Genomic DNA, 18462 nt, shown 5'->3' with positions numbered 1-18462 from the left:
CCGGACCCTGTCTCCCCGGTATGAACCCCACTTGGTCCTTATGTATATAAGAACCTATAAAAGAAGCGAGTCTGTTTGATAATATTTTCATCATAATTTTTAAGTCATTATTAATTAAAGAAATAGGTCTGTAGTTGCTCACTTCACTGGGGTCTTTACCCGGTTTGGGGTTTAACCGAGATGAAGGCTAAATTGGCATCAGGGTCTAGAGGGGAGGATTTGCTTAAGGAGTTGAAGAGACGAACCAGATACGGAGAAAGAGTATCTGTAAAGGTTTTGTAGTAATAAATTTGAAAATTCATCTGGGCCTGGGGCAGAATCTTTTCTGAGATCTTTTATGACTGCTTGGATCTCGGTTTCTTGAAATGGGGATTCTAAGATGGAGCGATGAGATTCAGAGATTTTGGGTAGTAGGATTTTCTCGAGAAATGCGTCTAATTTCTGTTGAGAAATTGGACAATTGTCAGAATACAGGTTGGCATAAAATGATTGAAATGTTGTTAGAATTTTACCGGGATTTTGGGTGAGTGAACCTGACTGAGATTTTATTTTGGGTAGGGCAAAAGACCTATGTTTCGGGGTAAGTTTGGCCGCTAACTGGGGGCCTAATTTGTTCGCGCGCAAATAGAAACTGCCACTAATCCAATGAAGATGCTTATCTGCATTGGAGGTCAAGGCTGAGTTAAGGGCCAGTCTAATAGTGTCAAGTTTAGAGAGAGTGGTGGGATTGGGATTCTTTTTATGAGATATACTGAGATCTTTGAACTCTTTCTCTAGCTTCAGGATATCTGCTTGCCGTTCTCGCTTTAATTTGGTAGAAAATTGGATCAGTTTCCCTCTAATTACCGCTTTGTGAGTACTAGGAGAGATGTCCTCAGTATCATTAATCAAGAAATGCTCTTTAATATCCTTCTCCAATATGGTACAGGGGACAGGGTTAGATAAGATTTTTTCATTTAGTCACCAAAGACAAGAGCCAGGGGGAGACAACGAGTTAGATAATTTTAAGGTTACTAGGGAATGATCAGACCACAGAACATCTTGGATAGAGGCATGATTAGCAGTGTGTATATCAGAGTTTGACATGAAAACATGGTCAATTCTAGCATAGGTCTTGTGGGGAGCTGAGTAGTGTGTATAGTCTCTTGTTGAGGGATTGAGTTCCCTCCATGTATCAATAAGGCCTACTGAGTGGAAAATTCTGGCAATCTGGAGACTCTGGGGGGTTTTTTAAGATGAGGGATCCCCTGGTCCGATTTATCAAGAATCTGGTCAAACGTGATGTTGGAGTCCCCACCCATAATCACCCTACCCTCAAAGTGGGGTGAGAGTGTGGCAAGTAAGGAGGAGAAAAACTTAGCTTGGCCCTTGTTAGGTGCATAATAGGAGATGATGGTGTAGAGGTTACCTTCAATTGAACCTTTGACTAATATATATCTCCCATCATTATCCTTAATAGTCAAGGTGTGTGAAAATGGGGTCTGTTTAGAAATTAGGATGGCTGGGGGGCGTGGCCAAGACCGGCATGTGAGAGGACGCACTTCTCACAGCTCCTGTCTGATCCTCAGATTGATCCTTTCCCGGCACCCTGATCCTGATTTTTTCGGCCCCCCAGCTGGCTACCGAAACCCCCTATCATCCGGACCCACCACCGGCCCTCTGCACGAGAGCAAAGACCCGCCGAGGCCCGTTAGAGATGGCGGGACCGGACTCGCAAGATGGCGCTGCCGCTGCAGTAGCCAAAGCACAGCGCACGCCGCGAACGACGGACAAGCCCAGGGATAATACCAGCAGGAAGCAGCTGAAAGGACAGGGTAAGGAGCAGTACAGAGACATGACATACTACACACAGAAAATACAAATCCCGGAGGAAGCGGGGGGGACTACAAGTAACGGGGAAGCTGCAGATCTTTTTTCACAAGCTGACTGAGGCCTTGATACAGACACCATGCCTGAGCAGCTCCATGAGGACATTAATCATCCTCCCTCCCCCCCACCATCAGATGAGATAGTTGAGACCCTGGAGCAGCCCACCCTGGCTGATATTTTGAAGGCTGTTAATGTGTGCACGGCCACAGTCACTGATATGAAGGAGCAGTTTGGGGGCCTGAGGGAAGAGGTCTCACTACTTAGACAAGACCTTCAGAAGCTTAGAGAGAGAGCAACTGCAGTTGAGAGCAGAGTAAGTGATTTGGAGGAGCAGTTACCCCCGGTGGCGCGAGAAGCAAAGGCAGCATACCGCATAGCCCAAGATACGTATAACAGAGCAGAAGATACGGAAAATCGTTTGCGCAGAAACAATGTCCGTATAGTCGGCCTCCCTGAGAAATCGGAGGGTAGAGATCCCACATCGTTTGTGGAAAACTGGCTGGTTGAACTGTTTGGCCGAGAAGCCTTTTCCCCATTCTTTACAGTGGAGAGGGCCCATAGAGTACCGGGACGACCTCCCCCACAGGGTGCTCCCCCCAGATCAATGTTGGCCAAACTGCTACACTACCGTGACAGAGAGGCAGTGCTACGCTGCGCAAGAGAACAGGCCTCAGTGAAGTTCAATGGCGTAAGAGTGTCTTTCTATCCAGACTTTTCGGCCGAGGTGCAAAGAAATAGAGCTAAGTTCAGCGATGTGAAGAGGCGCCTAAGAGCTTTGCAACTGCCATACGCTATGCTATACCCGGCGAAGCTCCGAGTAACTGCGGAAGGACATGCACAATTCTTCGACTCTGCCAGAGAGGCTGCCGCCTGGTTGGACCATAATGAACAAGCACTGCGTCGTCACCGTGTTGAGGTGGAAGGTGACTGAACGGGACATGCTTCCAGATGGTAAGAGCGCTGTCCACACATTGAGATGCCACACTCTCTCTTTTTTGCTGTCTTTTCTGGTCCACAAAGTCACTACCATGCTGTCTTTGGTGTTTTTTTTTTTTTCTTTTTGTTTTTACACCTTTTTACCATAATCTACCAACTCACCTGACCTCTTCAAAGTTACCCAAGTGCCGGGAATCATCCCATATTTCTCCAGTGAAAGGAACTGAACTGTGAAACCCCCTTTACTTGACTTGTGATGTCTGAAGTATTAGGTGGTCTGTTTTTAGGCCGTGTTGGGCCCTATGGGCCTACCCCGTTGGCATGGCTCATCAGGATGCCTACTTTGTTTATTTTTGCCTGCTCTCTCACAGGAGCGAGAGCACCAAATCACAAAAGGAAATACCTCAGTGCAGTTGCACTGCTGTTTGTTGGCACCATTGTGCTATGTTATTCTATACAGCCTGTTTCTTACCGCAGTCCAAGAGTCTCACTCCCACTAACCATCTGTTATTTTGATTTCACTCAAGCCTGCTGCAATCTCTCCCAACAGGATTTCGGTGGTCTCTGTGCAGGCAAGCCACCCTCTAACCTTCCCTCACAACCAACTGTGTTTTTGTCATGGCGGGTTCACCGGTGATCTCCTGGAATGTTAGGGGCATGAACTCCCCCCTGAAACGCACTATGATTTTCTCATGTCTGAAAAAGTTTTATCCTGCGGTTATTTGCTTGCAGGAAACACATTTAACATCTGATTCTATAAGTTGTATGAGATATAGATGGATCGGGTGGTCTCTTGGACTGCGGTAAGAAACAGTACCACTCCACTCACACCTCCTTTTCTCGGGGGGTGAGTGTAGTGATACACAGCTCTCTGGACTATCAGGAATTTGAGTCCAAAATAGATCAGGAGGGTAGATTTGTATTTTTGCATTGTCGCATTGGTATTCTGAAATGTATTCTGGCTTGTGTGTACATCCCTCCCCCGTTTAATGCTCAGGTACTCCGGCTCCTCCTGGAATTTCTGGAGGGGAAGCCGGATCTCCCGTTACTGCTGGTGGGCGATTTCAACAGCTGGCTGGCTCCGGCCCTAGATAAACACCCGGGCCTGAGCACCCCAGCTCCTTATAGGCTAACTCCGCTGGCTAGATTGCTACAGGAGGTGGGATGGTTGGATTTGTGGAGACACCGGAATCCCACTGCTAAACAGTTCTCCTGTTTCTCGAAATCACACGGTTCCTTATCTAGAATAGATTTGGCAGTGGGTAACCCGGCTATGCTCTCCTCGGTGCTAGACATTTCGTACAAACCTCGGTGTGTATCTGATCACTCCTATTTGGTGATAAACCTTATTGTATCCCACCAATCCACACTCCCTAAGGTACCGTGGAAATTTAATGCCTTTTGGCTTCAGCTTTTTACCTCCCCTGAGAACTTAGAAGGCAACATAAAAAAGTTCTTTTCATGCCAACAGGGCTCATTGTCTGCCCTTGCAGAATGGGAGGGCTTCAAAACACACCTTAAGAAAATATTTAGTAATGAGGTCACCAAGATTAAGAAACATTCTGAAGCGCTGTTTGACACACTGGAATCCCATGCTGCTCCCTTGAGGCAAAGTATGTCCAAGACCCAACGGACTCCGCAAGGGAGGCTTGGCAGTTGGCTCAATCAGCTTATGAGCACCTGCTGACCTCCTCGGCGGACAAAAAGAGGTTTTTTTCTAAGACTGCCTTTTTTGAGGAAGGGGAAACGACCGGACGCCTTTTAGCTAGAATAGCCAATTCTGATAAGAGATCTCCGGCAATCGGGTCCATAAGGAGGGCTGACGGGCGTCTGGTACACTCCCCAGATCAGGTACTCCAGACGTTGGCAGAGTTCTATGAGCAGCTATATTGCTCCTCTTCCAGATATAGCTCTGAGGAGCTGTCCAGTTACTTGGATGGCATTGTATTTCCACAGCTTACGGACTCCCAGAGGAAAGAATTAGACGCCCCTCTGACTCTTGATGAGATGCAGGAGGCGGTGGCTGCATTCCCTAACTGTAAGGCCCCCGGGGGGGATGGTATCCCTATGGAAATCTATAAAACCTATTCTGAGATATTACTCCCCAAGCTCTTAAATGTATTTCTTACCGCTAGGAAGCATAATACCCTACCACCCTCCATGTCTAGAGCCCACATTGTATTAATTTTAAAACCAGGCAAGGACCCCGTAGACCCGGCCTCATATAGACCGATATCCCTATTGCAGTCAGACATCAAAATATTGGCAAAGGTTTTGGCTATCAGGTTGAATAAGGCTGTTGCCTCAATTATACACTCTGATCAGGCGGGATTTATGCCCAACAAATCAACAGCAATAAACCTTAGGAGATTATATCTTAACATGCAGTCCCCACCGGATAATAAAGGTAAGAGGGCACTGCTGTCTCTGGACGCAATGAAAGCCTTTGACAGTGTGGAATGGCCATACCTATAAGAGGTAATGAGGAGATTTGGTTTTGGAGAGATATATATTTCTTGGGTGCGTTTATTATATCATTGCCCTCAGGCGATAATTAGAGAGGCGGGTAGAATGTCACTGCCCTTTGCTCTGGGGCGGGGTACACGGCAGGGGTGCCCTTTGTCCCCCCTGCTGTTTGCTCTAGCCATAGAGCCGTTGGCAATACGGATCAGAGACTGCGGAGATATCACCGGCTTCTGCTATGGTGACAGACAGGAGAAGGTGATGCTCTATGCGGATGATACTATGATTCTTTTGGGTGATACTGACCACTCCCTAAAAAACACAATGGATACAGTGGTTTGCTTTGGGGATTTTTCGGGCCTTAAAATAAACTGGACCAAGTCAGCCCTAATGCCAATAGATGATGCAAGATTATTAAATGAAGAGAAAGTTGGGGGAATCCCTGTGTCCGCTTCCTTCAGATACTTGGGGATACAGGTTTCTCCTAAGATTAGGGAATATAGTCAGTTGAATATTTCCCCACTACTGGCTCGATTTCGTCTACGAGTTAAAACCTGGAATGCTCTGAGTATGTCGGTTGCAGGCAAAGTGAATCTAATTAAAATGATTCTAATGCCTCAACTGCTATACATACTACATAATTCACCGGTAGTCATCCCACTTAAGATATTCAGAATAATTAATGCCATTTTTCGTGAACTGATCTGGAAGAACCGCCCACCAAGAATAAAACTAGAAAACTTACAACGCCCTAAAGATGAAGGTGGACTTGCATTGCCAAATCCATGGCTTTATTACTTGTCATCGCAAATGCAACATTTAATAGGCACTATGGCCATGGAGGGGGAGTCTACGACCAGGGTCCCTAGCACTTCAGAATATATAATGCTACATACGATAGGGGGTAAATCCGTTCCCACGGCTTTAGAGGCCACGGCCTTTAGCAAGCCTCAGAAATGTTTCCCCACTTATGCCCTCATACAAAAAATATGGAACAAAACTAAGTACATTCAGGAGGCGACAGGTATCAACGAGTATAGTCCTATATGGGGAAATGAATCCTACCCAGAACTTGCTAAACTGCAACATGCGGAAAGGTGGAAGAGGTTTGGCATTCTCTACCTAAAGCAAATCATAAGTGAGGACAAATTACGTTCATTTGACAATTTAAGGGACCTATATAGTCTTCCGTCCTCCATGCTTTTTATTATATGCAACTTAGACACGCATTTGAAGCACAGTCAAAAACCTCTGATTGGCATACCAGCTCGAACCCTTTGGTCGATTTGCTCAAAGGGGCGGAGACCTCTAAAGGATTCATTTCCCAGAGCTATAGCACCTTGCTTTTAAAGCATCCTTTGACAGTAAAAGGGAAATGGGAGTTGGATGTTGGACCCTTAGATGAGGATCAATGGGAGGAGGTCTTGCAGTCAGTTTCCATATGTTCACTGAATGTAACGCAAAGACTAACGCAACTATATACACTTCTGAGAGCGTATTATACACCCCATAGGCTACATAATATGGGACTTCTTTCCACCCCAACCTGTACTAGATGTAAGAGAGATCATGGAGATTTAATACATATGCTATGGAGATGTCCCAGATTGCATGTGTACTGGAGGGGGGTGGTGGACACGCTGAACGCAGTGTTTGGGGTCTCAATTCCGCTGGACCCTAGACACTGTATTTTGAATGTGTTAGATGAACTAGAGTGGGAACCCCACGTCAGGGAAGCTTTAACTAGAGCCCTTTTTGTGGCCCGTAAGCTAATCATGGTACACTGGAAATCTGAAACGCCTCCCTCAGTCAAGGAATGGATTACCGCACTAGGACATATATTAAGAATGGAGAAAATTATATACCAACACAGGGGATGTTCAAGAAAATTTGAAAAACTATGGGAGCCATGGCTAGGCACTCCTGGGTTAGCTCCGGAGGACCTGGTCATGGATAGATTACTGCGCCTTAATAACGGCTGAAGGCATGGTGCACCCCGCATTAACCCTGATTGGAGCTCTGAGCTCGGGATGGTTACAGATAGAGGGTTGGAATTTCCATAAGTAGGAGGCAGTGATATCAATTCCTATCTTATTTTCTAACAGTGGGATGTACTTTATACTTTTGTATGAGTCTGATTCTTCTATGGAACTATGCCTGATTAAGCTACTATGTACAATTTAACTGTGGATTTCTTGGACTGTATGTACTTGTTTTTCAATAAAAACTTTTTCTTGGATAAAAAAAAAAAAAAAAAAGGAAATTAGGATGGCTACCCCCCGTTTTTTCTCACCAGCGTTTGCGAGGAAAAAAGTGGGGTATTTATTGTGTAGAAAAGAACGAGAGTAATTTGAGGGAAAATGGGTTTCTTGGAAAAGAACAATATCTATTCCTCTAGAGCTATAGCTTTGAAAGGCTTTGCACCTTTTGACAGGGAAGTTGAGCCCTTGGGTGTTATGAGAGGCAATCTTGAGTGCCCTCTGTATAGGAGGAGAATCAGCCATAGTCACAAGAGGAGTATAACTGGTGCATATGGTGCGAACCTACCCGGGTCCTAATTGATGCAATTCGGAGTCTGGGAGGGGGAGCTCGCAGCCGCAGCGGAAGATTCTGGAAAATGATGGTCCCCTGTGCACGTCCCTGAAATAAATGAAGGGGGAAAGAAAAAGAGAAGAGGGGAATGAGAAGAATATAAGGAGAGAGAAGGAGAATAATTAATGAATGCAACTACTAAATTCAAAAAAGACCAGGCGTAAGTGCCTAGTAAAAAGAGGAACTGGACTAAAAAGTTCAGTTCAAATCCAAGACCCGAGGAAAAAGGGGGTCTCAGGAAAACAAGAACAACCTCAGCCGAGGTTGTATGTCTGATGTGACCAGAGGGAAAGTCCCCCTTGAACACAACAGGAGTGGCAATGCTAGCCCAGCCGGGCCGCCTGGTCCCCAACCATAGGGGTGATGTGGAACCTCAGAAATGTGGAGATTGAATTATCCTATATATATACCCAAATAAAAGGAAATGTAAATAAAAACTTGAAGATACCCCCTAAGAAAAACAAGAGCAAATCACTACATTGCATAAAAATACTTAAACAAGACATACAATAGGTATTATCCTACAAGTAATCGGGGAGGGAAAGGAAAGGCAGGGAGAGGGAAATGGAAGGGAAGGAAAGGAGGGGATAGTGGGCAGGGGTATGAGTCTATGCCCTGGGGCCACCAGGACCCAGTAGAACAACTGGGGCGGTCCATCATGAAGACAGGGGAGTCTATTCCCAAAATAAAGACATTTCAGACGACTCAGAGCTATTTCCTGTTATCTTCGCAGAGAGGAGCTAAGTGAAGAGAGTTCGGAGAAATACTGCTGTTCTCATGGGTGGATATGAAGATTCAAATAGGGTGTACACAATGTACACAGTTACCCCTCAATTAAGAGGAAGATCCTGGAGGGGAAAAGATATCAACACAACCCTTGTAGGGCCGAGCAGAGAGAAAGTTATCTGGGCGGGATGGAGTCACGGTGTCGCATCGTTTGCTGTTTGTTCCAAATAGGAGTGATGGGGCTGCATGGCGGAGGCCTCTTAGAGGAACTTGGCTTGGACGGGGGTTCCTGTGGGGAAACTTCTTGGGAGATAAATCCTAGTCTCAGGAATAAATGTCCACCCTCTTGGAATGAAGAGAAGCCATATGATCTATCTTTGTGTTGAAACAGAAGACGAAAAGGGAAGGACCAGCGATACTTAATTGATCTCTGTGAGAGGATTTCAAGAAGAGGTTTTAATGCTCTCCTCTTTAGAATTGTGGTCTTGGAAATGTCTGCAAAAACTTGAATCTTGTTTCCTTGGAAGGATAAATTATCCAGATTCCGAGATCTTTTCATAATTTCCTCTTTGGTCTCGTAATAGTGGGGTTTAACCACTATATCTCTTGGGGGACCATCCTGTCTGGGTGGTTGCAGCGCTCTGTGGGCCCTGTCAATCTCTAATTTATGGTTAGAGATGTCTGGGATAAGTTCTTTCATGAAAAGCTTCACTGTGTCGTGAACATTAGTTACAGCCTCGGGGATGCCTCTTATGCAGAAGTTACATCTCCGGTTACGATTTTCTAAATCGTCGATCTTCCCTAGCGCGATATCAAGTTGATCCTGCAGCAATTGAATGCAATCAGTGTTCTGGTTTGTGCGTGCTACTGTGTGGTCTACTGCTTGCTCGATCACATCTATGCGTGCCCCCAAGCTCTGCAAATCGGCCTTTATAGATGTGGTAATTTGCGTAGCATTCTGGGCCAGGCCTGCAGCTAGCATATCTGAGAAACAGTTCAGGAGCTGGGCCATGTCTGGTGGGGAGAGTTAAGAAGGGCAGCCTGCTGTGTGGCTGGGGAATGGGTGGAAGCATGCATTGTGGGGATATGAAGCATTTCAGACAGGGATCTGTGGAAGAGGGAATCTGTGCTGGCGGGGTATGCAGTCTTAGTTGATTTAGTACTCACAGAGGACTCCGATGTAGGGGTGACAAGCTGATCATCTGCAGGGATGTCTGCGATGGTGTCTCCTTCTCCTGTGTCTCCGTGAGAGGAGGCCGCGGCCGTCATCTTGGAAGCAGTGGGGGCGGGCAGGCCGAAGGTAAGTTGCCGACTGACCGCTGGTTTTTGAGTGTGGCTCTGCATATAAAAGTGTACCCACGACTCTCCTCTACCAGGGGGTATCAAGCAGGAGGGGTTCCGCTAACGGTATCTGCGTCTGGGGACCGCGGAAGGCTCGGCTGGGACAGAGCTCCCGTTCAGTGCGTCTTCCCGGAAGTCCCGCGCATGCGCACTCCCCTTACACTGTTATACAAGCTGTACACTCACTACTTTACATTATAGAAAAAGTGTCATTTCTTCAGTGTTGTCACATAAAGAGATATAAAAAAAATTTTCAGAAATGTGAGGGGTGTACTCATTTTTGTAAGATACTGTATATGTGGCCGCTCTGTGTTAAAGCCCACCCACCAAGTGGCCGCATATTTGCATACTGTCAGTGCCAAGAGGCTAAAGAGGAACTTTAGTGGCTCCCAGGGATGGACTGGGACAAAAATGTGGACCTGGACTTCATCCAGACCGGCCCACTGTAATTTTGCAAACACACAAAAACAGTATATAAACTATACACAATTGCGCAAAAAAAAAAAAAAAAGGTAAAAACATTCCATTGTAAGTATGAACTGCTTTTTTTTTCAGGGTCCCCAAGAGCCCTTCACTTACATCAGGGTCCCCAGAGAGCTTCCCCCTTACATCAGGGTCCCCAGAGAGCACCCCACTTACATCAGTGTCCACAGAGAGCACCCCACTTACATCAGGGTCCCCAGAGAGCCCCCTACTTACATCCACAGAGAGCCCCCCTTACCTCAGAGTCTCCAGAGAGCCGGTGCTTACATAGGGGGTCACCAGAAAGAGGGTGGGCAGTGAGAGATGATGTAATCTCTCTGCTGCTGCGGCTGCACAGTGAGAGCGAAACAGCGATGATGCAAGGCGGGGTGGTGAGAGAGGATGTAATCGCTCTGCTCTCTCTCCTGCTTGGCTCTCCCATGCTGCCTTCCTGCTCTACAGCTCTCACGTGCTGCCCGCCGCATGGCTGCAGAGAGGCCACAGCCTGGTAGTGAGCCGTTGCCCTGTGGTTGGGGACCCCTGGGACTCGGGGCTATGGGCCCCAGATTCGGGGACTTAGCCCCAAAAGCCACCCCCTAGCAATGCCACTGGCTGTCACTGAATACGGCCCATTGAGCTATTGGCCCACCAGGAAACTCCCGGTAGTCCCGATGGTCAGTAGATGCCTGGTGGCTCCTTTGATTTTTTTTTTTTTTTAGCTTCACCTACATGTCATGCAGCATTGTCCTAGATTCAGATACTCACCTGCCCAGCAGGTCCTGTGTTGTGATCAGTTATCTGCTGATCAGATGCAGCAGCCCAAGCCCCGCCTCTCTATCTTGATCCTCCTCAGACATTGGAAGCCACCTGCCTCTTCTGGGTTCAGGCAGCCAGCCTGCATTGCAACTCTGCTCACTGGCCACTGTTAACTAGTGATTTTCCTCTATTCTCTCTTACTATAAAGTTCTATAGAGAATGTGCTGTGTTGCCACGTAGAGCTCTAATAGAGTTGCAGAACCATTGCTTTGAGGAACTCCTGTTTGCACAGCTTCATGTTCTGTTTAACATTTATCTGTACTGTATTCTTTGCCATTCCAACCCAATTTGCTACTCTGCACCTATTTAGTAAACTTGAAGTTACAAGAATCCTCTATCTGGTCACTGAGTTGATTGCTTATCCTGTAACAGGTCTACAGGCAGTCCCCAAGTTACATACATCTGACTTACATATGACTCATACTTACAAACAGAGGGAGAAAACAGGAAGCGAGAGGAAATCTACCCCTAAGAAGGAAAATTCACTTTTGTAATAGTTATCATTGAAAAGGGTGTCTCCACTGAAGCTTTATCACCAATCCTTGTTTCCATGACAACCAAAAAATTTCAAAATCCAATTGTCCCAGTGAGAGACAGTGAGGAGAAATCTTCTGAACAGGGGAAAAGACATCAAAACAAACATTACAGGGGTGTTAACCCTTCCCTATGCTATCTATCCGAAACATTAAAAAAAATGTTGGCTGAAGTTACACTTAAAAAATGTACCTCTTCCAACTTACATATAAATCCAACTTAAGAACAAACCTACAGAATCTTGTTTGTAACCCGGGGACTGCCTGTATTATTATTTAAACACGCTGCACAACCTCTAGTAAGAAAACAAAGAGAAGTGTAAAAGATGGAGGTTGTTGGTACAATATCTGTCTGACTTACATTTATTTCTATGACCTAATTTGGGCTTTAATTTAATTATAGCTCATTTATTCCTCTTTTATATGCCCTCTTTAACAAATGAAAAGAAATATGTATGCATTTGTACTGCACACAAGTTAAACATCTCTATTCATCATATAGCTTTACATTTCTTATATTGACCGGAGTTATTTTTCTATGTTGCCTCTGGAGAGTGCATGTGTAATTGAAGATCTTTTCAAATCTGGCGTCTCCATCTCCAATCCATGTTGTTCCTCAGTGGTTCCTTTGGGTGACGTCAGTATGCATGCGGACCACATGAGTAGACTACAATCATAAAAGTCACATTCGTTGATTAAACTTTTCAGAATAATCTCCAGGAAGATTCTCTCTCCAAAGGTCAGCATGGTTGGTTTCTTTTGGCCCATTAATGCCTAAGTATCTATTATACGGTCTGAGGAGCATATTAGAAAGGTCAGTTGCAGTGAAGGATTTTATGTTTCAGTAAAATGGAAACATTGCTCGGTGTTCTGAAAATATTAATGCAGGAGTCTCTTATTTTTCTATTGAGATTTTGGAAACACAGAGAAAGTGAGCATTGTGTCTATAAAGGGGCTTCCCAAGCAAAATAATTTCCTCCTCCTCCTATGATACCATTTTCTATGTTCTTTTTTCTGTGTCAAATATATTGACAGATGTAGGCAACAGGAGATCAAATCTTTTTATTTTAACTTTCAATATGTTTTTATTGTCAAGTACATCATACAGTTTATGCATTAACATATTGGAATGTACAGGAGGGAATGCCTCCTCGAACCAAAGGACAGAAAGGTTACAATTCGAGAAAGAAAACAACATAAAACATACGGTTTCTCATCTTTAAAGGCATTTGGTGGGGTAAACCTGAGATATATTCGTATCTATGTTTTAGAAAAACATTCTCCAAGCGTTTTCACTAAAAACCTCACGGGAACTTTCCCCTACCCCGGCACCCCTGACGGGATCTAGCTGTGCCAGGTGGGGAAATTCCCCCTACTTCTCCTATGCCCATTAGGTTGGAGCCCTCAGGAATGTTGAGGGACTATGAATCCCCGTGGGCTAGGTAGTGTACCGCATGTTAGCTACATATTGAATTGCCACCAGTTAGCTAACTGATGTGAGATAGAAGACAGGAAAAAGATTTAAAAGAGAGAGAGAGAAGAGAGAGGAGGGTGGGTGGGTGGAGGGGTCTTGAGAGGGGGGAGAGGGGGGAGCAGGAGTACATCTGTGTGTCTCTCAGATTAAGGCAGTATGAATTCGTCTATGTGTGGGTTAGGGGTTGTTGCGTGCCTGAACCCCTGGTATGAGGGAGGTTCCCATGTATTGGGCCCAGGGTTCCCATATTGTTTGGAATTTCTTAGAGGTGTTTGTCAGGATGCTCGAAAGCTTTTCTTGAGCCATAATCCACGACACCTTCCTTTTTACTGCGTTGAACGAGGGCCTTGGTTGTTTCCATGCTTTGGCAATTGAGATTTTGGTGCCCAATAATATAAAGTTGATCAATGTTTGATTAGCCTTAGAAATTCCAGAAAGGTTAGCGTTGAGAATAGCCACCTCTGGGGACCTAGGGATCTGGCAAGTCGTCACCTTGTATATCATAGAGAAGACTTTTCTCCAAAAAGTGCGTATTTTGGGGCATTCCCACCAAATGTGGGCCATAGTGCCCAGGTGTTGACAACCTCTGAAACATAATGGGTTCGCTGAGGGATAGATTGCTGCCAACCTGGTAGGGGTTAGGTACCATCTGGTAATCAATTTGATACTTGCCTCCCTCAAGGAGATGTTCTGGATCCCCTTAAAGGATTTAGTAAGAGCAGCTTGCCAGATCTCTATGTCCCTGCAGCATTGGAAGTCAGACTCCCATGCCTTCATATATGTGGTTTTGTCTGTAGGGCAAGTGAGGGCCGAATATATCACTGATATGCCTCCCCTCTGCTCCATGGCTTGTCCGCACCAATGTTCGTATACTGTGAATTTAGGGGGGAGCGGTTTCTCTTTCCATATAGAGTGGAGAAAGTGAGTGATTTGGTAAAAGCGGAATCGTTCCGATTCCGGGAGGTCCAGTTGTTTGATACAGAATTTGAGGGTGATTGGTCCATTGGGAGTGAAGAAGTGCCCTATCCGGTATAGCCCTTTGTCCAACCACCATTTGAATGCTGAGATGTCAAGTCCCGGTGGGAAGTCAGGGTTGTGGAATAGGTGAGCTAAGGGTCGACCCGTGGAGACCAGGGCCGTGGAGTGCCGTAGGGAGTCCCAAAGGGCGCATGAGTGGGATAGAGTGGGTGATAGTATGGGCGGTCTAGATTTAGGTGGGCACCAAAGTATGTAGTCTATCGTGTGTTTGGGGATGGCTTGTCTTTCGATATTCACCCAGTCTGGTTTCTCGTAGCGAGAGTAAATTGAGGACAGTTGGGCCAATCTGGCAGCTAAGTAGTATTTACGTAGGTTTGGGAGACCCAGCCCTCCCTTGCGTCCGTGAAGGAAGAGGGTACTCTGAGGGATACGATAACCTTTCTTACCCCAAATATATCGGAGAATTTTACTCTGCAAAGCTCTTAGGTGATCTTTCCTGAGTGGGATAGGGAGGGAGCGAAAGAAGTAGAGGAGCCTGGGGAGTAGGGTCATCTTAACAGAGTTAATCCGACCCAGCCAGGATAGCTCGTGTTTTGACCATGAAATAAGGTCCGCCTCTAGTTTCTTGAAGAGTGAAGGATAATTTTGCGCATAAAGCGTTTCCGTCTTGGCCGTCAGTGTGATTCCCAGGTAGCTAATGGACGTGTCGCCCCATTTGAAGGGAAAGGATTGTTTTAGAGAGTCAACTGTTTGTGGCGGTAATGAGACATTAAGAGCTTGAGATTTGGTGAAATTGACTTCGAGTCCAGAGATTTTAGAAAAGTTCTTTAACACTAGGCATAGATTAGGCAGTGTAGTGAGGGGGGAAGTCAGGAAAAGGAGGATGTCGTCGGCGAAGAGCCCACATTTGTGCATCTGGTCTCCACAGGTCACCCCTTTTATGTTCGGGTTATGTCGAATGGCGATTGCTAAGGTTTCTATGGCTATTGCGAAAATTAGGGGGGATAGAGGGCACCCTTGTCTAGTGCCCCGTGAAATGTCTATTGGTTTGGAGTAATGGCCTTGGATGCGTATTTGGGCCTTTGGTTGTGAGTAGAGAGCATGCAGAAGTCCCAGAAAACGGTTACCGAATCCCCATCTCTCCAATATAGTGAAGATGTAGTGCCAGGAGACCGTGTCAAAGGCCTTCTGCAGGTCTAGGGATAGAAGGAATCCCGATTGGTGAGGCCCCCCTGTCCAGTTAGTTTGAAGAATCGAGGTGATATCTATCGCCCTCCTTATTTGGTCAGGACCCTGTCTCCCGGGTATGAATCCTACCTGGTCCTTATGTATATATTGTGTAATAAAAGAGGACAACCTGTTAGCCATTATTTTGGTAAGTATTTTTAGGTCATTATTTATGAGTGAGATCGGTCTGTAGTTGCTAACGTCTTCGTGATTTTTGCCAGGTTTGGGTATGACCGTGATTAACGCGGTGTTGAGATGGATGTCTAGGGGGTTTCCATTGGTTTTGGAGTTGAAGAAGGAGGTCAGGTGAGGTGCCAGAATGACTGCAAAAGACTTGTAGTATGCTACAGAAAGGCCATCCGGACCCGGAGCTGATCCCCCTCTAAGGTCTTTTATGACCCCCAAAACCTCCTCCTCAGAGATGGGTATTTCCATCTTTTGTTTGTGGGCCTCTTTTAGGGAGGGTAGGGGGACACCTTCCAGAAACTGCGGGATTAAGGTCGCGTTTGGTGTATTTGTTTGGCTATATAAAGTAGAGTAAAAACCCCGAAAGGCATCTAGAATCTTGGAAGGATTGGACGTGGGGGGTTGGCCATTTACTCTGAGTTTGGGGAAGGCATGGGTTCTGATGGGGGGAGACAGTTTTTTAGCCAGGAGGGGACCTATTTTGTCTGCCTGAGTGTAGAATTTTTGTCCATTCCAGCGAATGGCCTTTTCAGCCTTAGATGTGAGTGCTAGATTGAGATCAATTCTCGCTCTATCGAGAAGGGAAACAGGGGTCTTGGAGGGGTCCCTTTTGTGGGAAGCTTTCAGTGTGGTGTATTCCTTTTCCAACTTAATTAGGTCTGCTTTTTGTGCTCGTTTGGTTTGAGCGGCAATCTGGATGAGTGTACCTCTTATAAATGCTTTATGTGCAGCCCATAATGTTTCTGGAGAAATGTCCTCTGATTTATTGAGTTTAAAATATTCTTTAAGGGCTTTTTCGAGTTCAATGACCTTGATGGGGTCAGATAATAGTGACTCATTCAGTCTCCAGTGTCCCCTGGATCCGCCCAGGGGGCCCGTTTTGAGTGAGATGGTCACTATGGAGTGGTCCGAGAGGGCCGTCTCCCTGATTTGTGCTTTGTGGATCAAAGGGAGTAGGGAGGATGGGGTCAAAATGTGGTCAATCCTCGCATAGGTATTATGGGGGGGAGAGTAATGGGTATAGTCCCTTTTGTTGGGGTTAAGTTCCCTCCAAGTGTCAGTTAAGCCGTGGGTATAGATTGTTTTGGCGATCCTGAGGCTCTCTTTGGTGGGTCGTGTTAGTTGAGTCAGAAGGGGTTTAGATTTGTCCAGTCCCTGATCGAACGCTGCGTTCGAGTCTCCGCCAAAGATGACCGTTCCCTCCAATTTCTGAGCGAGGCTGCGCAGTAGGGAGTCAAAAAATTTTGCTTGTCCTCTATTTGGAGCATAGTAGGAGACCAGGGAATACAGGTGGTCCCCCACTGTTCCCTTGACCAGGAGGAACCTGCCCTCCGGATCAGCGAATTCAGACAGTTTTACAAAGTTAAGATGTTTGGAAATTATGATTGCAACTCCCTTAGTTTTGTTGTCTGCACTCGCTAAGAAAAACTGTGGGAAATGAGGGTGGAGATACTTAGGGCTATACCGGGAGGGGAAGTGTGTTTCTTGCATCATAATGATGTCTAGCTTGAGATGCTTATAATAATCGAGGACCTTTCTCCTCTTAATCTGGGAATTGATTCCCTGGACATTGTGAGAGGCTATGTGGAGTTCAGCTGTAGGGTCGTTAGCCATGGAGCAGTTGGAGTGTAGTGCAATGGCCCTCACTTACCCTTTGGTGCGTGGGAACCTGGACTTTAGGATGATGATCGTAGATTCTTCTTGGCGGGAAGATATCAGGAATTCCCGTGGGTGAGTGTGTGGTATCTGAAACACAAGATGTGGTTAGGCACAATGTATTGATTGGGGATGAGGGGTGGGGGTACAGGATAGAGAAGAAAAGGTCTCCTATAGAAGAAAGAAAAGACACAGGGAAGGAGAAACCCCCTATGTCTTTTAGAAAAAAATTTGAGTATGTCTGGCCCATCTGGGCTCAGACAGCCTAGCCCCCAGAGACCTTCGGGTGTCTAGGGGTTAGGTGGGTGCGCAAGTGTTTCCTCACGAAACCGAACGCCCAACAAAAAACTTGTTCCCTAACGGGAAAAAATGCTGGAAGAAAAAACAAAGAAAATTTTGAAAACAATACTGTGGTATACCCAGTTGTCATAACAGAGTTACTAGTTAGTGGCCCTTAAACCGTCGCCCAATTTAGTATCCTCCTAGTATGCTATTCATTTGCTATCACAGCAGAACGTCTATAAACTAGACCTGAAAAAAAAAAAAAAAAAAACCCCCCTAGTCAAGGGGGATAAGGTCTCTCCCCCCCTCATAGATAGGCGGGAGGAAGCAGCCCCTCCCAATCTAGAGAGGCACTGCTCCCTTGAGCACATTGGATAAGTCGATGGGCTAGTTAAAAATTATCAAAAATTAAAGAGGGGAGATCCGGATAAAGTCCCAATCCCCCCCCCCCCCCCCCCGAACCTGAAAAACAAAAAAACACGTAACAAAGAGTTCTGGAAAGTCAGAAAACCTTGCCCGGTTGTGTAGCCTGCCTAGTGACTAGGCCCAGAGGATCCCCCCAGTTCCAGGGGATGGTCAAACGATCCCCACTTCACAATCGGGATAGAAGAGATGCAGTTCACATCATCCTTGGCTTCAGGTTTGGTTGTTGTCTTTGGCCTTCTTTGCTTTTCCTGTTGACCACAGTGGAGATTGAGGGCTGGTGGGGGTCTGTCGTTTATTGGAGTTGGTCCCGGCATTGGTCGTGTCCATCTCGGCTTCCTGGGAGATGATTTTCAGGTGCAGGAGCAATTTTTCTCCTTCAGGTAGGGAGGAGAAGGCGTAATGTTTCCCCTGGACGGAGAATTTAACCGCGAACGGGAAGGCCCACTTGTATTTTATATCTCTTTGGGTGAGAGCGAGCAGGAGGGGTTTTAGTGA

This window comes from Aquarana catesbeiana, linkage group LG03 (genome assembly GCF_042186555.1).
Source record: "Aquarana catesbeiana isolate 2022-GZ linkage group LG03, ASM4218655v1, whole genome shotgun sequence".
Taxonomy (NCBI): Eukaryota; Metazoa; Chordata; class Amphibia; order Anura; family Ranidae; genus Aquarana; species Aquarana catesbeiana.
This window is presented reverse-complemented; position numbering follows the sequence as displayed.